Source organism: Delphinapterus leucas, chromosome 8 (genome assembly GCF_059928025.1).
Source record: "Delphinapterus leucas isolate spDelLeu-1000000601 "Yukka" chromosome 8, BTC_Dleu_Yukka2, whole genome shotgun sequence".
Taxonomy (NCBI): Eukaryota; Metazoa; Chordata; class Mammalia; order Artiodactyla; family Monodontidae; genus Delphinapterus; species Delphinapterus leucas.
The window spans coordinates 91,431,016-91,453,549 of NC_143136.1; positions in this window are offsets into that span (position 1 = coordinate 91,431,016).

A 22,534-nucleotide genomic window follows, 5' to 3' on the forward strand; every position below is an offset into this window, starting at 1 on the left:
CATATTTAATCCCATCCATTTCTCCGTCTTCACAAATCAGTTTTTGCATCAGTTCAACTGAGAGTCATTTCTGCCAAAGCAAGTCACATGGCCATGCCTCACTTCAAAGTGCAGTCCCTCCATGTTCACGGAAGGAGAAGAGAACTGGAAGACAAAGATGACCAGACAGGCAATAGTGAGAATTACCTCTAATAAATGCCAAGCAACTAGTACTACTCCTGCATATAGACACTGTTCAATAAATGATAACTTTTTATTAGAGTACGTTTTTTTTCCAGTCAGTTGGCTTCAGTATTTGAAATTAACCCAATTGCTAGTCTTTGAAAAAATTATGTTCCCATAATAATTAGGATCTACTAGTAGACAGGTAGAAGGATTCTCTATGACTGAAGGAAGGAAATACATATTTCTTGCACATTAGACAGTGCTCTGTCTCCCAGTAAAAGTGATTATCACAGTCTGTTCCTTCCACATCAGGACTATATTTCAACAATCTGAGAAGCATCAGACTCTTACTTTACTGGTCCAGTTGTTTGAGGTATCTAATTATAGCGCATATCATTGTCAGCTGCACATACATAAAATCTACACCATATTACTTCTACTCTAAAGAAAGCAAGTGTTTTTCGTTTTATGAAAGAAGATATATCTAAAGAGGTATAGCACAAGCTGATTCATACTACAAGGAATCGTTCTTGCGTTTATCCCAATGACTCTTATGTGTGTGTATGAGATCTAGTTAGATTTCATATGTCCTTATTTTATGGAAAATAATGGTCCTCGAACCCCTAGCACCTTGAAAACTACCCACATTTTTAAAAGGAAAAGAGTTATTCTCTACTTTTCCTTATCATATCCTCTTTGTTTCAAATAAAAAAATGGCACTCTTTTTCTTTCTGAACTTTTCCTCTTTCCCACTTATCTGGCCTGGGCTCTATTTATTTAGAACTTGTTTTCTCTGTATGAAAACTAGGTACTTAACCCATAACAAGAATCATAATTCTACCTAGTTATTACATATTTGCCTTTATTGGGGCTGTTGTAGAAAACTTCTCCTCATTACATGCATGTGGGCTGTATGTACTCAACTAGAGTTAGGAATCCAAGTTTCTGCTTTAGGTGTGTCACCAAAATGGTTATAACCTTGACAGCTCATAACTCCTGGACCTCAATTTTCCATTCAGAGAAAAAAAGGATGAGCAAGCCCCATGCTATCATCATAACTTTATACATGTGTTCTCTCTGTGAAATGCTCCCTAACTTCTCCCCAACCCCTAGTCACATATTTATGGCTAATTTCTATTATTTGAAGCTCTATTTCTGGTATTACTCCCTAAAAGAAGTTTCCCTACTCTCAATCCAGAAAGGATTATATGATACTTCCCGGGCCTCACAAAATAACTACATGGCTCCATCGTTGTACTTAAAACATTGTTAGCTTTATATGCATGTATTTATATATTCCTCTTACTCCACTAACATATATACTCCTAAAGAGACAAGTCAATGTCTAATTCACCTTTGAGGTGCTTGGAAACAGGCACTAAATAAATATATGTGAGATAGATGCATGGATGGATGGATGGATGGATGGATGGATGGAAGGAAGGAAGGAAGAATGAATGAATGAATGAATGAATAAATAAATAAATAAAGTAGATGATACTCCCAAATTCCTTCTAGCTCAAAATTCATATTACTCCAAAAAATATATTGGGTTGGGCAAAAAGTTTGCTTGGTTAATGAATATGTTGTTCAATAAAGTTCTTGGTGAAAATGAAAAATGTGTCTTATTTTTACTTAAAACCGAACGAACTTTTTGGCCAACTCCATAAATGCACGACAGAGATATTTGCGAAATTGGCAGCATTTCGAATCACTGCGGCTAGGAAGCTACTTCTGCTCCTTCAGCCTCTGCTTTCTATGTTCTCGTGATGGCCTTTCTCTTCATTCTCTATAGTAAATTTATAATTTACAATAAAATTAATTGAAGTGTTGGTTAATTGCCTGGTTTCTCTTTCATGCTCCCTAGCATTTGATCAAGGGATCTCTGCTCATTTCATCTTCGGAGAGGGACTTTCTGGTCACCAGTCAGACAACAACTGCTAGTACTTCTCTGTCGGAAGGCAGGACCGTTGGTAGGTAGGACAAAGGCTGAGAGTTGGGACTGATGAAGAGCATTGATCCAGTGGCCATGAGAGGATTCCATGAGGACTCTAAATATTTTATGATTGCTCTCATAGCTAGACACAAGGGGAAAGAGTGTGGTAGACACAGAGTGCCTAACCCCTTCTCAAGAATAAATTCATCCTCCTGTCCATAAATGTCTCCTCTAGGCAAACAGGCTGATTGATCATTAGCAATATAAATCTCATACTTTGTTTTCTTACCTCTCATGCTGATTTCTTTGCCTTTTCACTCATTTCAGTTCCACCTTTCTCCATGGCAGAAATCCAGAGATCTCCCCCATCTGTCATCCAAGACACCTCCCTTTTCTGAACTCGGCATATATATTCTTCCATTTGGTACTCAAACTTGAGCTGTTTTAGGAAAGCATGTAATTTTTAATATTTAAAAATTTTAATTCATGTTTTTTCTTGAACTTTGTGTGTGTTTATGCCTAGCCTCTTCAACTACAGTGTAACCTCTTGGAGGGAAGTGACTATATCTTATACCTCTTTGAATAACCCTAGCAAGGCACTCAATAACTATTTAATAATTGACTATAGATCAATTATTTCAGCCACTAGGACAAGAAAATCCATCTTGTTTTCTCAGTGATCCAAGTTTATAAAGTGTGTATGTTATATCTATAGCATATTTTAGAGCCTTTTGAAAAATTTTCACATTTATGAGCTAATTTTTTTTCCAGAACCTTTCTGTGAGTTATATAGTACAGAGAAAAGGAGTACTTTTTAGATGAAGATTTACACCCTAAGAATTAAGATTCTAGCAGTAATAAGAGCATCAAGGCTAGACTTAGTTCTCCTAACTACTAGTATTTCATTGCTTTTTCTGGCAAAACACATCAAATTCAGGTTCCAAAAATGTAGTTCCTTGCACACACCTCTATTACTGGTCAAAGGGGACTGTTAGCCAGGGACATAGAAGAGTTCTAGAACTTCATAACCTTCTTTGTGCCAAATTATTAGTCAGAAATTTACCTCCAAAGAAAGAAATAAATGCTAATTCTGAAAGCATTCTCGTAAATCTTCAGTAGCATTATAGAAAGGCTTAGCGTACTTGTTGTTTGCTGAGAAGCAGGAGGAAAATAATCATATAAGCCCCAGAGTACATAGCCTCATATTTGACTCTGGGATATATAGAACAGATCAGAAAACATGAATTCAATTTTATCTCTACCTCTGTAAGATTAAAGCAAAAAACAAATCCAAACCCCAAAGATTTTTTTTTTTTAATACAGCAAAGGCTTCTTAACTGCCTGAACCGCATAGATTGGATTTACTTAGTGAAAATATGTATTCATCTATCAGATATGCAGTCATTCTTTTATCCTGATAGAAATGATTATTCAAGCAAAATAGATTGATTCTACTTTAATTGTCTACCAGCTGTGACTATAAAGCAACTACGTGAGACTTACAATTGAATCTTTACCACAGGTGGAAATGAGGATATAAACCTCGAAAATACAGTTCATTTGGGTCATCGCTTAAGAGCTCATATCCTGTCCAGTACTTCAGAGTAAATTATATTGTGTTTATGATGCTATTAATCACATCATATCTTCTATACATCCAAAAGAAAAATATCATTTCTCTTTATCTATATTTTTTACTCAAGGAAAATTGCTCAGTTATTCTCTATATTGAAGAAAAATTACAGAAAGAAGTTAATTGCTTACCTACATGATACTTTATTTCTGAAGCCAAAACATTAACATATGCAGCAACAATAAAAGTGGAGAAGAGTAAATTATATAAAATAAAACTATGCTTTGGTTTATGGGCTGTAAAACAAACAAAGCCTGACTTTAAAAGCTGTTAATATGTATAAATTAAAGTACAGAGAGGTCATAATATGTATAAATTAAAGTACGGAAAGGTCACAAAAATAAGGAACATATTTCTTTAAGGGAAAAATGAGACAAAGAATCTTCATCACATACAAGACAGTTGTATGACATTTATTATGGCAAGGCATTTTTTTAAATGTATTATGAGTTGAAATTTTGAAATTCAGCCAGAGAATTACAGAAAGTTGATGCTAAATTAACAGTCAACAATCTCTGTTTTCAAAACTATTTTCATATTGGTAAAGTTTTTGTTTGATTATCAAGATCTATATTATATATATATATACATATTTATAGGTTTTTTTTTTTCGTTTCCTGGCAAGTGAATGAGTCAAAATTTAGCTTGAAAAGACGAAGCTTACAAGCTTATTGTACCTTTATATGTAGTGAATGAAGACGGTCGCACATGTTCTTAAGTAATTCCTGTATATTAACTTGCCTCCTGTTAATTAAATATTAACTTTTTGAAGAATTTAACTTGAACTAAATCTCACTGTGCACACTCTGTACTCGTGGCATATGCACGCACATAGCTTCAGTTTCCCAGTGAAGACACTCACTTCACAGGCTTTCATTGTGGAAAAATATTGAATTTTGGGTCCGATATTCTGGATTTTGGTTTGGCTATCTACCAAGTAAAACCTTATCTTGGGACAGATCAATCAATTGTTCTTTATTTGTGGAATGGGGAAAATTAATAGCTTCCCTTTTTAACCCAGGAATTGTGAGAATCCTATGAAATTTTATAGCAAACAATGTAAATGTAAGAGGTTATCACTTAAATAATATAAAACCCATTCATCTATTTACCATTTCAAAATACTTAAAAAAATTTTTTTTATTGGAGTATAGTTGGTTGACAGTGTTGTGTTAGTTTCAGGTGTACAGCAAAGTGAGTCAGTTATACATATACATATATCTACTCTTTTTTAGATTCCTTTCCCATATAGGTCGTTATAGAGTAGCGAGTAGAGTTCCCTGTGCTATACAATAGGTTCTTATTAGTTATCTATTTTATATATAGCAGTGTTAAAATACACTTATTAAAAGCTTACAATGAATTGACAAACCAAAATTCTCCCTGTCTTCAGAAGAGACAAATGTCGGGGTTTCAGGAAATCTCTCCTTTGTCTGGACACAGGCTATGCTGGCAGCATTCATCTCCTAACACACACTTTAGCTAAGGTCACTGTGTTGTTTCTGTGTGATTCCCTCTTTTACAGGAATCATTTATTTTAGTCTTGACAGTTCAACTGTAAGCTTCTAGGGTTGATGACTGTATACTGTTTGCCCCTCAGTAGCTGATGGAGTGGACACATACCAGAAGCACGTTCTTTCTTGTTTGGTGATTGCGAGTGGCTGAGAAACTCGCTTGTGAAATGTGTCCAGATGGATGGAAGTAATATACTCTGTTCCCAGCCTGTCTGTGTGCACATTTGATATGCAGATCAAATAATGAGTGCTGCCTCGGCCATTGGCCACCTGATTGGCTATGGGACAGACAAATGGATCTGATTAACATCCGTAGAGATTCACAAAGGCCTGCTATTAATAAAATGTGGTGTTTCCAGGTGAGTGCCCCTGAACATGTTCTGTGTATCTTGCTGTTCTTATAAAAATGTGTGCTAAAATGTATTTTTAAATACTATAATGTAATCACTTAACAGATTAAAATGAGTCACATTCTTTGGAAAACATTTGATATTTCAGAAATAGATGCATTCTTTAGCATCTAAAAGGTTTCCAATGAGTTCATAGAATTAATCAATTCCAGGACAGTGATTTAAAAGGTTAGAGACTATGGGTGGATAGAGGTGAGTTACCAAGTTGACAGGTGGTCACTGCAGTTGAATCCCAGCGATGTGTGTTTAGGCTAAGGGTTGGCAACAGAAGGTAGAGAGGCAGAGGCAGAATGGGGAGAGGAGAATGTGGAAGCTAAAGGAGAAAAGGATAAGAATATAATAGAAAAAAGAAAGAAGTGAATTCAGAAAAGACAAGGAAGAAGAGATCACTGCAAAAGAAAACAGAAAGAAGAATAGTGAAAGAAGCTACCATCTGAGTAACTACTTTTTCCCAGCATTATCCAGGAAAATCTTTTTCCGTGGTTCAGATAGGTTTCTTCCACGTCTACCTTCTTCTCAAAAGGTTATCCATCTTTTCCTCAAGATGAGAAATCTATCTGTATATGAGTGTACATTCCAAAGTTGCTTTGTTTGACTAAGTTTGATTTTCCCTTGTGCTTTAGAAGCTATAGTGCAGTGAATCACTTCCTTGTACATCAAAAAGCAGTCTCTGTCACCATAAGCACACACATGGAATTGATTATGCTCCTTCGGGTGGCTACTGTCTACATTGGTTTTGAACACTGCTACTCCAGGTGGGAGCCCCTCTTTCTTACTCTTGATGAGGGCATAAGAAGAGGAGTGTATCTAGTGAACAGTGGGATTATAGCATGAACACCTGTAATGAATTTCATTTTATTTCTGTTCCTCCAGCATTTTATGACTTCCAATGGGACTGTGAGTACTTCTTTCTGATCATATAAATATTTGGGGAAGGGGGCCTTGGGCTTCCTGGAAGGCACTATACACTTCCACATATAATGAAACTTATACAATAAAAAGGATTGAATTGCTGAAGAGTAATGTGGACCATGGGAAAAATGTACATTCTCAGTGTTCTGTGGCAAGGTTATATTTTTAAGATATTAACTCTAAGTAGCTTCCCCCACTCCTACAGTTGGCTAAAAGGAGAAAGAAAAAACAGAATATTGCTTAATTTTCTGTTTTGTTTCCAAAAGAATGTGCCAGTTAAAGGGATTATGCCCAGGGTCTCTGAATTGAGCTTTAAAGTTGAAGGAGAGCTTGAGGACTGAGGAACATGCAGAGGGAGAGATGAAGGGATTTCATCTGGTGAATAGGAAATGTCCAAGCGAATGTGTACGAAAACAGACGTATGTGGGTGATTTGGCTACTCCCTCTGTGCATGAGGGCCCTGAGAACCAGAGTGAGTGACAACTCAGTAAAGGGGCAGTTCAAGAGGTGTTGTTCCTGCCAATGGAAGCTGAGTTCCTGTGCACAGCTGTCTTGGTTTCTATGCAAGAGCACCAGCCGTTCTTCCCATAGCAGTCCAGAACAGAACTCTCCTGTTAGCCTCCTGGGAGCTACCCAATACAAGTGGTGACCATCACTTGGGACAATCAGTGATCAAGGCTCCTAGGATTCCATTTGACTTCTTGTAGATGACCTTTCCCCAACAGCCAGATACACATCTGAATAAACTCTTACGCACACATACAACGTCCCATAAGAGCAACGAGCACAAGAAAAGCTGAGCTAAGGCTGAGGATCTTTAATTAGTTTGGTGGGAGAAAGTCCCTTCCATCTGAATTTGGGGATGGGTGGTAAACAGAACCAATTTCCAACTCCCCTATTCTAATCCAGAACAGTGGTTATACACTTACCCAGGACACTACAACTTATGGACTAAGTTTTCCTAATTCAGCAGATGTATTTAACACTTGGGTAACTCATTGAGTTCAAGTCGGTGGAAGATAGAAGGGACATGGAGAGCCTAGTAATTCATTTAATATCCTTTAAATATAAGTAATGATTTTTGCATACTCATTCATACACTTAACCACTTGGAACACAGACACACATACATATACACACTCACATACATGCACATCCCACTGGCCCAGGCAGTCATGCCTTCCTGGTTACACTGACAGTCTAGCCCTCTATTCAGTACTGTAGGGTCAAACTAATGCCTGGAAGAAAGGAGACATGGATCCCCATGGACAGATAATTAATTAATCCAATTAGTATTTATTGAGTCTACAATATGCAAGTTCCTGTACTGGCTTTGGGGGCTGACACATCGATGCATTAGAGGCGACCCTTGTTTTTTAAGAAACTTAGAATCCAGTAAGAGCATAGAGTAAAGCACAGCACTGTACCTGACCTAGTGGCTAATTTGCATATATGAATGGATAAATGAGACTTATAAACATATACAAAAATGTAATAGGATGAATTATTAAAATGTGAACAAAAGCTGTGATAAGGGAAATTATTTAAAAACTAGGATTCTCTAACCGTACACAGGAAAACGAGGGTACCATTTATGCTGTCTTAATCCTCATCACGTGAGGAGAAACAAAGAGCTTTTAAAATTCAGGTCTGTTTAGGGAAGAATTAGGACAAGATGGAGCAGAAAGCTTTGAGAAAGAGGGGTCCAAAGGCGTGGAGAGGGGTATATGTATTGAAAGTTCCCTAAGCCTGAAGAAAGAGATCTGTATTGGCATAGTTTCTGCAACCGGAGAATCGACTAGGTGGGTGATTTCCTCACCATGCACGTAGAGGCTGTCAGTGAGTACAAGGGCCTTAAAACCAGTGGCTAAGATCTCTGCAAATGAGTAGATGGCCAGAGGACTGGAACTTCCTCAGGGGCGTCTCTGAATCTGTCCCAAGCAGCATGGGCAGTGGATGATCCACATTAAGGGCTGCACTGGGTAACAGAGAGAGCAGTGGTAAGGATGCCTCCACTGTGAACTAAAGATCTGGCTACTTCCTGATTTTCTAGCACTGTAAAAGGCCCCAAATTTTCAGTGGCATGGTGGGTTTCCTGAGCTAAGGAGCACCTTGCCAATCCAGTATGCTACAGAAGAGGTTCCTCCTTTGGTCTTCAGGTAGACTGCATGGAGTTCCTTTCTGTCCCATTGAAGTGGGGAGGGATACCCCAAACTCAACTAAATTTGAACATCCCCCCCAAGCAGATAGCTGGGGGTTCAGAAGAGACTTATATGGTGTAGAAATTTTTTTAATGTGATAGATCTTATTATTAATATTGAGTTTATAACTAAGTTCTACCATAAACTAAAAGATAAGGCATGTGTGATAAAGGCCATAAGCATAGTTCAAAATGTTAGGATAATTTAGTCTCAATGAAAATACAAAGTAGGGCAGATGGTTAAATTGGGGATTAACAGTTGCACACTACTGTATATAAAATTGATAAACAAGGACCTACTGTATAGCATAGGGAACTATATTCAACATCTTATAATAACCTATAATGGAAATGAATCTGAAAAAGAATAGATATATATATGTGTGTGTGTGTATATATATATATATATATATATATATATATATATATATATATATAAAACTGAATCACTTTGCTATACACCTGAAACATTGTAAATGAACTATACTTCAATTTAAGAAAATACAAAATAAAAGATTCTTTACATCCTCCACAGACTAAATACCTGATAAAGGTTAAACCAAGTCAATATATAGGGTAATTTCTACAAAAACTAACAATTATTATTCACTGTTCTATCTGAAGCCATTCAAGTCTCTTCTCTATGAAGAAGAAAACTAGCAAAAAAGAAGATTGAATCTTACAATAAGTCCCCAAGCTACAATTTAGCACCAATTTAGCAATTCCGTTAGAGAGCATCCAGCTCATTAAAAACAGCACGCTAACCTGTCTATAAATTGCTTCACTATAATCAAATATTGGCAAAATTACTAGGCAGGAAATATAGTGCCTGTCTGAAATATAGGCAATTAATTGTAAAATAGCCAGTTTTTCTAACATGTCATGCATTTTACCATACATTAATGTTCCTTAAGTTGAATTGAAAAAAATTGTTTTTGACTTTTTAACTTGTATTTTCTTTTTTTTCAAATACATTCAAAAGTTAGCTATCTCCACAAATGTGGATTCAATCCATATAAAAACTGAACTTTTTCGATTATGCAAACAAATTTAGAATTATAGGAGGACAACCTTTGAGGTATTAGCCAGAGCCCTAGATGGCTGTTCCCTTCTATAATCCCAAGCCAGGGAGGAGCCTTTCTGCAGACAGCCCAGAGCCTGACATAGGAGTCTATTCTCAGTATCTCTGATTGGGCAAGATATTCCTTAACTCAGGACATGGCCCCTTTCACTGCTGAGCATACATTGCATTATGTTAGAAAGCTCTTTTTTATTGGATTGAAACCTAGATGAATATAATTTTTGCCCCTTCATCCTAGTTTTGCCTTTCAGTCAAACAAAACTACTGCCTCTTCTACCCCAGAGCACCATGAGCATTTGAAGACTGCTCCATACCTTTGATTGATCCTATCGCCTCAGGTCCTTCAGCCACCTCCCAGGAGGACATGGTTTCTAGCTCCCTTCACTCTTGAAGCATGAATAACTTCAGAGATATGCTTATGGGTTAAAATTTAAAATTTCATGTTTTTACGTCATTAAAGGAAAAACCAAGGTTATGGAAGCATTTTGGCTGTATCCAGATTGAACTGTTGACTTGAATATTTGGGGGAAAATCTCCTCTTTTTAGATAAAAGGGCATCCATTTACTTGAAAGAAGATTCTTAAAATGTGCTAGTAGTCAGTAATGGGCTCTTGTATGTGCCGAAAGTGTTTGTTAGCAGGCTTATTTTCTATCATTGAGAATTATCTATGGAAACAGAAATTTTCACTCTAAACATCTAACGAATCAGCTGATTTACCTAGAACTTCTTTAAATTCACTCAACAGGTATTTATTGACTGTGAACCGGTCATTGTGCTAGACATTGTGACAGTGAACAAGCACAGCCTCAGGCCTTGACCTTACAGGAAGGAACCACTGATTGAGTAGTCACACACAGTATCAACTGTGGTAGGTGTTATGAAGAAAATCCACTAAAAGCCGTGAGACAACAGAGGAGGGGCATCTAGTCCAACTTGGGGGCTCAAAGAAGCTCTGAGTCAACTCAGTCTGCTGTAACAAAATGCCCATAGTCTGGGTGGCTTAAAGAGCAGACATTTATTTCTCACAGTTCTGGAGGCCGGGAAGTCCAAAATCAAGGAGGCAGCACATCTGGTTCCTGGTGAGAGCTCTCTTCCTGGCCTGCAGATGGCCACCTTCTGGCTGTGTCCCCACAAGGCTGAGAGAGGAAGTTCAGGTGTCTTTTCTTCTTCTTATAAAAACACAAATCCCATCATGGGGGCTTCACCTTTATGTCCTCATCTAAACCAAACTACCTCCCAAAGGCCCCACCTCTGACTACCGACATGTTGAAGGTTAGAGCTTCAAATATGAATTTTAGGGACACACGAACATTCAGTCCATAACAGAAGGCTTCCCCATGGAAGTGACGTTGGAGTTCCACTTACGAAAAATAAGTGGAAATTAACCAGGCAAAGACGTGGGAGAGAAAATTGTGGCAAGGAGGCAACCATGGGTTGAGGCTCTTAAGCAAAAGGGAGCAAGGAATGACTAAGAAGCTTAATTGTCCCATTGTGGCTGGGACACTGCAGCAGAGGCTCTAGGAGAGTGTTGTCAGGTGAATCTGGAGAGCTTGGCCAAACCATGCAGGACCTTGTGGGCCACGGTAGACATTGTCTTCCTTATCCTGGGATTAATGAAAGGTCTTTAATGACTTTTTATCAGAGTAGTTTTATTGTTAAAAAGCTCAGTCTAGAAGCAGAGTGAAGAATGAACCTGGTGAGGTGCCAGGGGGGCACAAGAGTCATCCAAGTGAGACCTGATAGTGGGTGTGTGAGAGTGGTATCTACAGAGATGGAAAGAAGGTGACAGATTTGAGAGACATGTAGGGAGGAAAATTAAAGGAACTTGAAGGATGGGATGCAGGGGCTGAAGGAGGGCAACGTGTCAAGGGTGATCTCTTGAATTCTACTTTGTGCATCTGATTGGCCAGCAATACAATTGAATGTGACTGGTACACACAGGAAGAAGCGAGTGTGGGAAGAAAGAAAAGGAGTTTTATTCAGGATATGTTGAGTTAAAATGTCATCTAAAGGTGCTAGTAGGCCTGGGTTCAAGAGTGTTGAGCAATAGATGGTAATCAGAACAAAAACTCCCCCTTTACTGTCCCTTGTGGGTGGCAACACCTAGGGATAGCACAAGGTGTGTGTGCTTGGGGTACCACCACCAGCCACTGCACGAACACATGCATCACTACCAATAAAGCTAGAAAATAGCCAAGCTCTAACGATATTTGGAATCTTTACATATGTCTCAGTCCCAAGCAGAGCTACTCCCCACCATAGTCCTTGTTAAACGTGGAGATCCCTTCAGCAAACCAGAGGGCTCTGAATTAGAGCAATTAGGTTAAGGTAAAACTACCCTTGGCAAGCTTTTCTTTGCGGGCTGAAATGTGGATCTAATCCTTGCCTTCTCCTTATCATTTGAAAAAAACATTTCCCAGGAATTCCCTTCGAAGAGGTGACTCCAGTCCATTCCTTTGCTACCTCAATTAGGAACCAATTGGAAAAAGAACACTGAGGTTGAAATGGATTTTAGAGATCATCCTCATTCCACAGATGAAGACATGGGCTCAAAACAAAGACATATTTAGGCAATGCTTGGAGCAGTTTCCTCCTCCCGTCCTAGGTCTTTTTCTTTCTTTTTTGGATATTTCTAAAGTGAGAACAGGACATACCAATATCTTTATCTGCATTCCAGCTTCTGCGAAGAGCAATGTAGGGGACTGAAGGAGAAGACATTGTGTTCCTGGCCTCTCTGTTTTCTGACAGTGCTGCCTGGCAATTATTCAAGGTGTTTTAACACCCACTGAGAGTGTCAGGCTGGTCACTGGGAAGGAGTTTCCAAATTAGTGAGTGGGGCTAAGTTGCTAATCCTGTGAAAGAACATCGATGTATTTTCAAATTGTAAAGAAATTCAAAAGATGTCTGGCTAACCCAATGGATTACTAACCCAATGGATTACTCTTAGAACACAGCTATCAGGGAGGCCTTTATTAAGACTGTGGGCTCATGGCTTAGCAAGGGCTTTGTCGTCCTCACCATCTTAACTGGTGGTAAAGAATGAAATACTATGAATAAAAACAACCTAGCAGCTTGGTTCTGCTTATTCTGCTTATTTTAAATCAAAATCAATGTGACTTTTAAAAGTAAACCCCAGGTAGAGTTTAAAATGCTGAATGCGCCTGAATTACGCATACGTACGAGGTCTACGGCCTCAGGAGCATTGTTAGTATACCATAAATATCAATCCATTCCAGTAGCTGATTTGAGAAGACTGGGGCTGCTGCCCCACGCAGCACATTATTAACGTGGTGGAGAAGAGCACTGCTCATATGGAGGGATGTTGGTAAGTATAGGTGTTGGAAGTCGTCCGGTGACAATGCTGTTAATAAAAGCTAAAGTAATGATGATTGAGGACTTTTCTAAGCTGTTGAACAGTTTGGCCACACAGTTCTGTTGAATGCCAGCTATGTGCAAGTTCCCACTTTTGGATTCACAAATAAAAAAGATTGGATTCTGTCCTTCTAATAAATCATAATCCACCTGGTGATGTACACAGCTAATTAGAACAACACAAAACAAACAAGGAGCAGTGGGAGAGGTCAGAAGCTCAATTCAAATTGGCCTGTTTAATTTTCTTTCCAGGTTCCAGAGAAAATGTTTGTGATGGAGTTGCTATGCTGTTTAGTGTCCTCCAAATTTGTTTGTTGGAGAGCTTACTCAACCACTGTATAATGAACTTTTGGCCTGAAGTTATTGATTATAAAATTTAAGACCTGGAATGGTTATCTAGTCTAAACTGGCTTTTTCAAATTGTGAAAACCAAGGGTAAAAGAGTTTAATGTTATAGGATAATTTATCATGTTATTAATCTTATATATGTGTACATGTATATATTTGTGAATATTTATATACTTATATATAATATGAAATGCATACTTACATATGATTTTACAGGTATATGTATGTGTACATATATATGTGTGAGTAGATAGGTAGACAAATATAGCTATAGATATACAATTGTTCACAGATTATTTTCAGAACCATCAGTCAGTTGTATTATATTAGAACCAACTACATTTTGGATTTGCCAGTAAGAGCTGCTTAACCTAATTTTGTATCTCTTCTTCCTTGAACCCCGTGAGCAAAATGAATTCTCTTGAAAAGTCTGGGAAGAGTAAACAATGATAAAACTTCCATGGTCCTCGAAAAGTAGCATCACCCAGGCTAAGCAGTATTTATTACCAAACCATGGCTTCCCCTGGAGCACATATCAAAGTAATTAGCTTAAGAAATTCAGCTTTCTGTAATGCAGGGAATGGACTGGTAGAGCGCCTTCATCTTCTATCTCATTTGAAACAGACTCCAAAGAAATAGTGACAAAGGGAAATTTAATTTGTAACTGAGGAGGGAAGAGATTAGATAGCCCTGGTGGAATGAGCTCTGAGACTTGCTGGAACTTAAATATGAGTCTTTTATAGCAGAGATTTATTAAACTCAACCACCTCTGTGGACTATCTCTTGGCCAAAATCAATCCCCATTCTGATATTTCCCTATGGGCCACACGAATGATAACAGAAAAGGCTTTGGCTCTGTCACTGTAAAAACTGTAGGCTTGTTTCATATTTCGTTTGTATAGTAGGCTGTCCCAGGGAGCGAGACATGAGACTGTAGGAAAAGGGAGAGAATCAAATTGATTTCTTAGACGGGGACATGGAGACCACTTCCAGAGGCTTCACAAGGTGAGAACAAAGCACTGACTCGTCCTTATAAAAAACCATAAGGTTGATGGGTCTGAACTAAAGCCAGAGCAGAAAAGGTAAGGAGAAGAAATCATTCTCAGAAAGCAAAAAAATAATTACACCTTAGGCTTTTACTAGAATTCTTGCTTCTTAAAGTCTCAAAGCATTTCCCTTCTCTCCTCTCCTTTTATCATTGCTGAATTTTTCTGTGGTAGAGACAGATGAGATAGCCCTTTATGTTACCAGGAGGGCAAGAAAAGCCATAAGTAGTGATATAAGGTTGCTAAGAAATAGACTGTTATCTGAGCTGATGAGAGTGGTCCAAGGCCTTCCAATTTTGGATTCACATTCTTGAGAACTTTGAGCTCAACCTCTCGCTCCTCACCTACCCCCACTCTCACCTTTACTCAGGCGGCTTCCTCTGTTCGGAGGCAGCTATTTGAGTTTTCTACTGTCTTTTTGTCTCCACATCTACCAGGAAACATCTGAAGCAAATTTCACTATATGTGCTGACCAATTGGCTTCAGTTAATTGAGTGACTATGCCTGTCATATTCATGCATGCGGTAGAATTTTCTGGTAAATAATACATGGCATGTGTCAAAAGTCATTCAGTGCTAGATCTACCTCACTCCTCCCCACCTTGATCCAGTACTCTCAGAGTTGCATAAATTATGCTCTATTCATACCTATTAAAAGGATCACTTTACCTTTTCAGAGCTGTGATGTTTCTTGTGCTTTTTGTTAACATTCTTTTCCCTCAAGATACTTCTCTTTTGAATTCAGCTCAGTAAAACAAGTTGTTTACTATGACCCTGCCTATAAAATTTCACATTGCTTCCATCATAGAGTCTAAGAGATTTCATTAGGCCTCCCTTTGTTGATCTTTCTTTAGAATTTAGTTCAAAAGAGCCTCAACTTAAGGAAGAGTTATCAAATTCTCTAACTCTTCATGGGACAAAAATAACATGATATGTATATATATATATATATGTATATAAATTCTGATGTGATTACCCATACATTTCGATATAGTAGGCAATAAAATAAATTTCCTTGGTTCATTTTCCAAATTTACTGTGTTATTTGAGGTAGTTCTTCATATAAACAACTATTTGGTTAGATTTTGTCCTCTTATCTTACAGGTAACACACCTATAAGAAATAAGCTTCATGACCATCACTCTCTTGAAGAGAAATGGTCTATTTTGTCTCATTCTCTGCATACCAAAATCTCTCGGTTGTACTTGTCACCTGTGTCCATCCGTTACAGAAAATAACAATCATAGTAATGGTGAACATTCATTGACTAGTTCCAACGAGCCACTGTTCTTAGAGCTTTACATACATAAACGCACTTAATTTTGATGACAGCTCCACAAGGGACTGTTATTGGCCCCATTTACATTTAAAGAAACTAGCCAAAAAAAAAAGAAAGTTAACTGATGCCGAGGAAGGCAAATCCAAGCCCTTGCCCTTAGCCTCTAAACTCTATTGTCTTTACCTGTTCTTTCTGTCTTTGACAATCTCAGGTACGGGAGTCAGGTAACGAACTTAGTTTTTCAGAAAAAAACACAAAGGGTTTATTGTAAATGTATAAACTTGCCCTAAAATAAAATTGTAGGCAATTTATTCCACTGGTATTCTAAGCATGAATGTATGCATAAAAATACAAATACTACATAGTGGAAAGGACCCTGTCTATAAAGTTACGAAGTCGTATTCTTAAAGATAGTTCCCAGCCCTAGAACCCTAACCCTAACCCTAATTTTATCCATTGTTCTTCCTGCTCACCTGGCCTTTCCACTCACATCTTGGAAAGCCAGCAATGGCCATAGTCTCTGTACCTTGAACTTGCCCAGTAACTTCTCTAACATGTAACCATTCCATTTTTTTGCTCCACGATCTTGCCTGTGACTCAATTTGTACATCTTATATCTGCTTCTGATTCTCCTCCTCACTTTGCCAACTTTTTCAGACCTTTTCCTCTGGCCTACGAATACTTCAGTCCTTTTCCTCTGGCCTGTGCACCCATCATTACCCCTCACCTCTGCACGTTTGTAGATCTGAACAGTCTCTCCAGCTTTGAGGAAGAGACTCCATTAGCCTTACTCTTGCAGAGCTGCTGAGCTCACATGCTGCTCCAGGTTTCCTGCCATAGAACGTATCCTTGCACTAGGCTGGAGTAGGTAGCCTGTGTTCTTATAATAGCCTGCACAGGCTTCTATAATTTCTCTGTGAAAATCGTGTTTGTCTTCTGCCAGAACACAGAATCTCTGAGTAGAGGAGCTGTGTCTTCTTTGGGTCACCTGTGCTTTGCACAGTGCCTGGCATATTGATGGTGTGTGATGAAAAGTTCTCTGAACTGAAATAAAATTTACCTCTCTGTTCTGCAAGGTGGATGAGGGAGAGGCTGGGCTGTGGGAGAGAGAAACCCAGGAATAAGGCTTAGGAATAAGCCAGACAAACACATTAAAATGCAGGACGGAAAGTTCAAGAGGGAGGAATAGGGATGGTGGAAGTCCATTACCAGAGATAAAGGAATATTTAAAAACAGTAATGACACAGTTTAAGTTCAGGAGAAACTAAATGTTTAGCGATGCAGCTCAACTAAAGGATTAAGGAAGCTGTAAAACTACTCAAAGATGTTTTGATGTTGACAACAATGTGTAATTAGCCATCATCTCCTAAGCACCTAGTATGGTCATAGCATTATACTATCCACAGAAAAAATATGGATGAAAAAAAATTGGCCTCTAGGAGATTAAAAGCCTCCTTGGCAAATGAAATCGATGTGTAAGAAATCATTAGAAAATCATAAAATGTAGTATCCAATTAACTACTAAATTATCTAGTGTGAATTAATTGCTTCAGTTACTTATTCAGTTATATCGAGAGAATCCTATGTGCATTTTCTTGTGTCAGATACTCACTTAGGAAAGGAGATTTGGTGAACTCAGTGTGATGTAAAGCATTTCTATTTTGTTAGTGTTAATGTCTGTTTAGCCCTATTAGAGGGGAGCTGTAACACCTACAACTGCCAAGAAAGAGCCAGACATAAGGTCCAGATGGGTTTTGTTGGATACACACTACAGAATGCATCTCAATTACCATGAGCATCTGAAGAGTTAGGAATTGTAGAATACTGGGATTTTTTGCTCTTTACATCAAAGTGTTCCTAAACAATTTTATTGATCATGAATATTTGTAATCCAGCATAAACTGACAATTCAGTCCTATAGCAATATCTTAAATCCATCAACTCACTTAGAAACCCCTGGTTTCAAACTGCTGAATACAAGATATTTGTTATCGGGATAATTTGAGATCTGGGGCATCAATCTCAGTTCAAGAGATTTATCCAGTTCATTTCTGAACTGATTTTCCCCGATGTTTCATTTGGGAAAAGTACGTAAGAATTGTTGTGCTGTGATGAATCTAAATGTATGATCTAATCCAGCTCCAGGGCTGTGTTAAGTCACTGCTCGGCAGGACACTGCAACTGAGTGGAATGCCAATGTGATGAAACACTGGTTACAAGAAATAAATTTTAAAGGCTCTACATTTCTAAATCAGGAGGAGCCACTTTTATTGCTCTGAATGTTCCTCCAGATGACAATCTATGGGATTCCAGAAATGAAATGACAAACAACTTCACTTTGGAATTCTGTATATTGAATCATGATTTACAGAATGGTCCATCTTTTTGAAGAGAAGAAAGTAAATCCAGCTTTGTAGTTTATAGCCACAAACTTTTCCCCCAAAGTAATGTAATTGTTGTTTTGAAGAAATCAGGGAGCAAAGGAATGGATTAAACAGAGTCTAGCTATTTAGCTTCCTCTGAAGTCCACCTACTACCCTCATTCAGGAATAGATTTGGTTCAAACCTTCCCAATTCTCCTCTCTTAACCCCTGTCCAAGAGGTCAGATAAAAGAAATTTCTTGAGTCCTGTGAGCAGAGAATTGTAAAGCCAACAGTGTTTGCAGATTAAGCTCAACTATTCATTAGAGTTTGTTCAATAAAAAATTACAACAGTGTAATTATCAAGACCTCATAATTTCTGCCAGTAGTAGTTTTCAAAATGTCTCAACTTAATTCAACCTGGGAGCTTTGCTACAATCCAAGGTCAACTAACAGAATGTGAAACCGAGAGTAAAGCACAGTCAGGGCAAATAAAATGATCAATCAAAAAAGTTTGAGCCTTGCAGACAGCTCTGAGATAGCATGCAAAGCTTATTTCTGTATCACACAGTTCTAAACTCTCTATCAAAGGGGAAAATGACAGTAAGAAACCTTACATTCCAAATTTATGTGCAGATGGAACACAAGTTTGCTTTTTTTTCCTGTTATTTTTGTCATTTTTAATTAAGGTATAACTTATGCAATAAAGGCACAGATCTAAAGTATATAGATTGTAAGTTTCAGTTTTTTACATTTTGACAGTTTTTACCACCATATAACAATACCACCCAAATCAAGATATAGGACATTTACATTACATTATTTTAGAAAGCTCTATTATGCTCTTTTGATTTAATCCTCCCCCAGCCCCCGGCATTGTGTATGTGTGTGTGTCCTTTATATATTCTGGATATAGGTCCTTTGTCACATACATGTATTGCAATTATTTTCTCCCAGTTTGTGGCTTACGTATTTATTTTTGTAATGGTGGCTTTCAAAAAAATGTTTAATTTTGATAATGTCCAAATTTGGGGACTTCAGGTTTTCTTTTCTGTTGCATGCTTCTTATGTCCAATTTAAGAAATCTTCACCTATCACAAGGCCATGAAGACTGTTCCTGTGTTCTCCTCCAGATGTTTTAGAGTATCTTTATGTTTGCTTCTACGACCCACTCCAAGTAAATTTTGTGTATCATGTGAGGTAAGGGTCGAGGTTTATTATTTTTTTTTCCATATCAATACTAAGTTGTTCAAGACCATTTACTGAAAAGCCTGTCCTTTGCACACTGAGTTATCTTTATGCTTTTGTCAAACGTCAGTTGATTATGTATGTGTCGGTATACTTGTGAACTCTCTAGTTCCATTATTTGTTGGCCTTTACCACAATACCGCCCTAGCTTGATCAGCTTAGGTTTATAATGAGTCTCAAAATCAGCTAATGTAAGGTCTCCAACTTTGTTACTCTTTTTCGAGTTGTTTTGTCTATTCCAGGTCCTTTGTATTTCCATATGAATTTCATAATCAATTTGTGTGTTTCTATAAATAACCTGCTGAGTTTTGACTAGGACCACATTTGAATCTATGGATCAATTTGGGGAGAATGGACACCTTAAAAATAGTGAATTTTCCAGTTCACAAGTGGCCGAATCTCTTCATTTATTTAAGCCTATTACACTTTCCTAGGCAATATTTGGTAGTTTTCTGTGTAGAGTTCTTGCAGTCACACATTAGATTCATTCTTTGACATCTGAAATATTTTTATCCTAGTAAAAAAGTTTTAAATTTTCCTTTATTTACTTATTTATTTTTAAAATTGAAGTATAGTTGATTTACAGTGTTGTGTTAATTTCTGCTGTACAGCAAAGTGATTCAATTATACATATATATGTGTATATATATATATATATATATATATATACGTTTTTTAAATATTCTTTTCCATTATGGTTTATCATAGGATATTGAATATAGTTCCCTGTGCTACACAGTAGGACCTTGTTGTGTATCCATTCTATATATAAAATCTTACATCTGCTAACCCCAGCCTCCCACTCCATCCCTCCCCCAACCCCCTCCCCCTTGGCAACCACCAGTCTGTTCTCTATGTCCATGAGTCTGTTTCTGTTTCGTAGCTAGGTTCATTTGTGTCACATTTTAGATTCCACATATAAGTGATATCATATATGGTATGTTTCTTTCCGACTTACTTCACTTAGTATGATAATCTCTAGTTGCATCTTTGTTCCTGCAAATGGCATTATTTCATTCTTTTTTTTATGGCTGAGTAGTATTCCATTGTATATAGGTACCACATCTTCTTTATCCGTTCATCTGTCGATGGGCATTTAGGTTGCTTCCATGTCTTGGCTGTTGTGAATAGTGCTGCTATGAACATGGTGCACATATCTTTTTGAATTATAGTTTTGTCCAGATATAGGCACAGGGGTGGGATTGCTAGATCATATGGTAATTCTATTTTTAGCTTTCTGAGGAACCTCCATACTGTTTTCCACAGTGGCTGCACCAACTTACGTTCTCACCAACAGTGTGGGAGGGTTCTGTTTTCTCCACACCCTCTCCAGTATTTATTGTTTGTAGATTTTTTGATGATGGCCATTCTGACTGGTGTGAAGTGGTACCTCATTGTAGTTTTGATTTGCATTTCTCAACATCCAGTGATGTTGAGCATCTTTTCATGTGCCTATTGGCCAACTGTATGTCTTCTTTGGGGAAATATCTATTTAGATCTTCTGCCCATTTTTTGATTGGGTTTGTTTTCTTGTTATTGAGTTGTATGAGCTATTTGTATATTTTGGAAATTAAGCTCTTATCGATCACATTGTTTGCAAATATTTTCTCCCATTCTATAGGTTGTCTTTTTGTTTTGGTTATGGTGTCCTTTGCTGTGCAAAAGCTTGTGAGTCTGATCAGGTCCCATTTGTTTATCTTTATTTCTATTGCCTTGGGAGACTGACCTAAGAAGACATTGGTACTGTTTATGTCAGAGACTGTTTTGCCTATCATCTCTTCTAGGAGTTTTATGGTGTCATGTCTTATGTTTAAGTCTTTAAGCCATTTTGAGTTTATTTTTGTGTATGGTGAGAGGGTGTGTTCTAACTTCGTTGATTTATATGTGGCTGTCCAACTTTCCCAGTACCACTTGCTGAAGAGACTATCTTTTTCCTATTGTATATTTTTTCCTATTGTATATTCTTGCCTCCTTTGTTGAAGATTAATGGGGGAAAAATCCCTGGTGGTCCAGTGGTTAGGACTCCACACTCTCACGGCCGAGGGAGTGTGTTCAATCCTGGGTCGGGAACTAAGATCCCACAAGCCATGTGGAGAGGCCAAAAAATATATATAGATCATACATAATGGTGGGGGAAAAAAAGATTAATTGACCATAGGTGTGTGGGTTTATTTCTGGGCTGTCTACTCTGTTCCACTGATCCATATGTCTGTTTTTGTGCCAGTATCATGCCATTTTGATTATTGTAGCTTTGTAGTATTATCTGAAGTGTAGGAGGGTTATACCTCCTGCTTTGTTCTTTTTCCTCAGGATTGCTTTGGCAGTCCTGGCTCTTTTATGGTTCCATATAAATTTTAGGATTATTTGTTCTAGTTCTGTGAAAAATGTCATGGGTAGGGATTGCATTAAATCTATAGATGGCTTTGGGTAGTATTGCCATTTAACAATTCAAATTTCATTTTCAGTGCTTAATTGCTAGTTAATATTCGGTGTATTCTGTATGTCATGTGACCTTGCTGAGTATAGTTACTAGTTTTAGTATATTTTTGTAAATTCTTTAAGATTTTCTATGTAAAAAAGTACTGTCTATAAATGAAGATTATTTTTTTCTTTTCAACTTTTATGCCACTTTTTTCTTGCTTTATTGAACTGGCTTGGACTTTCAACACAATAATAAGAGTAGCATCCCCTAATTTAATTTTTAATTTCGATAACTAAAGCCAGAGCAATCTTGAGTAATTCATAATACTTCCAACAATATATAATAGTGCCTGTTTCCTTAAATACTCTCTAGAACTGAATGTTATCATTACTTAAGGCTTTTATCAATCTTATGAATGAGAAATGATACTTATTATGCTTTAAATTCACATTAATATGGTATAAAATAAGGATTTAAAAACATGATTTTACTAATATATCATAAATATAGAAAATTCAGTAGCTTTTCTCTTTATTACTAGTACTCAGAAATGGAAAAATGGGCAGCTCAATAATAATTGCTAGCCCTTTCATTGTTTAGAAATACA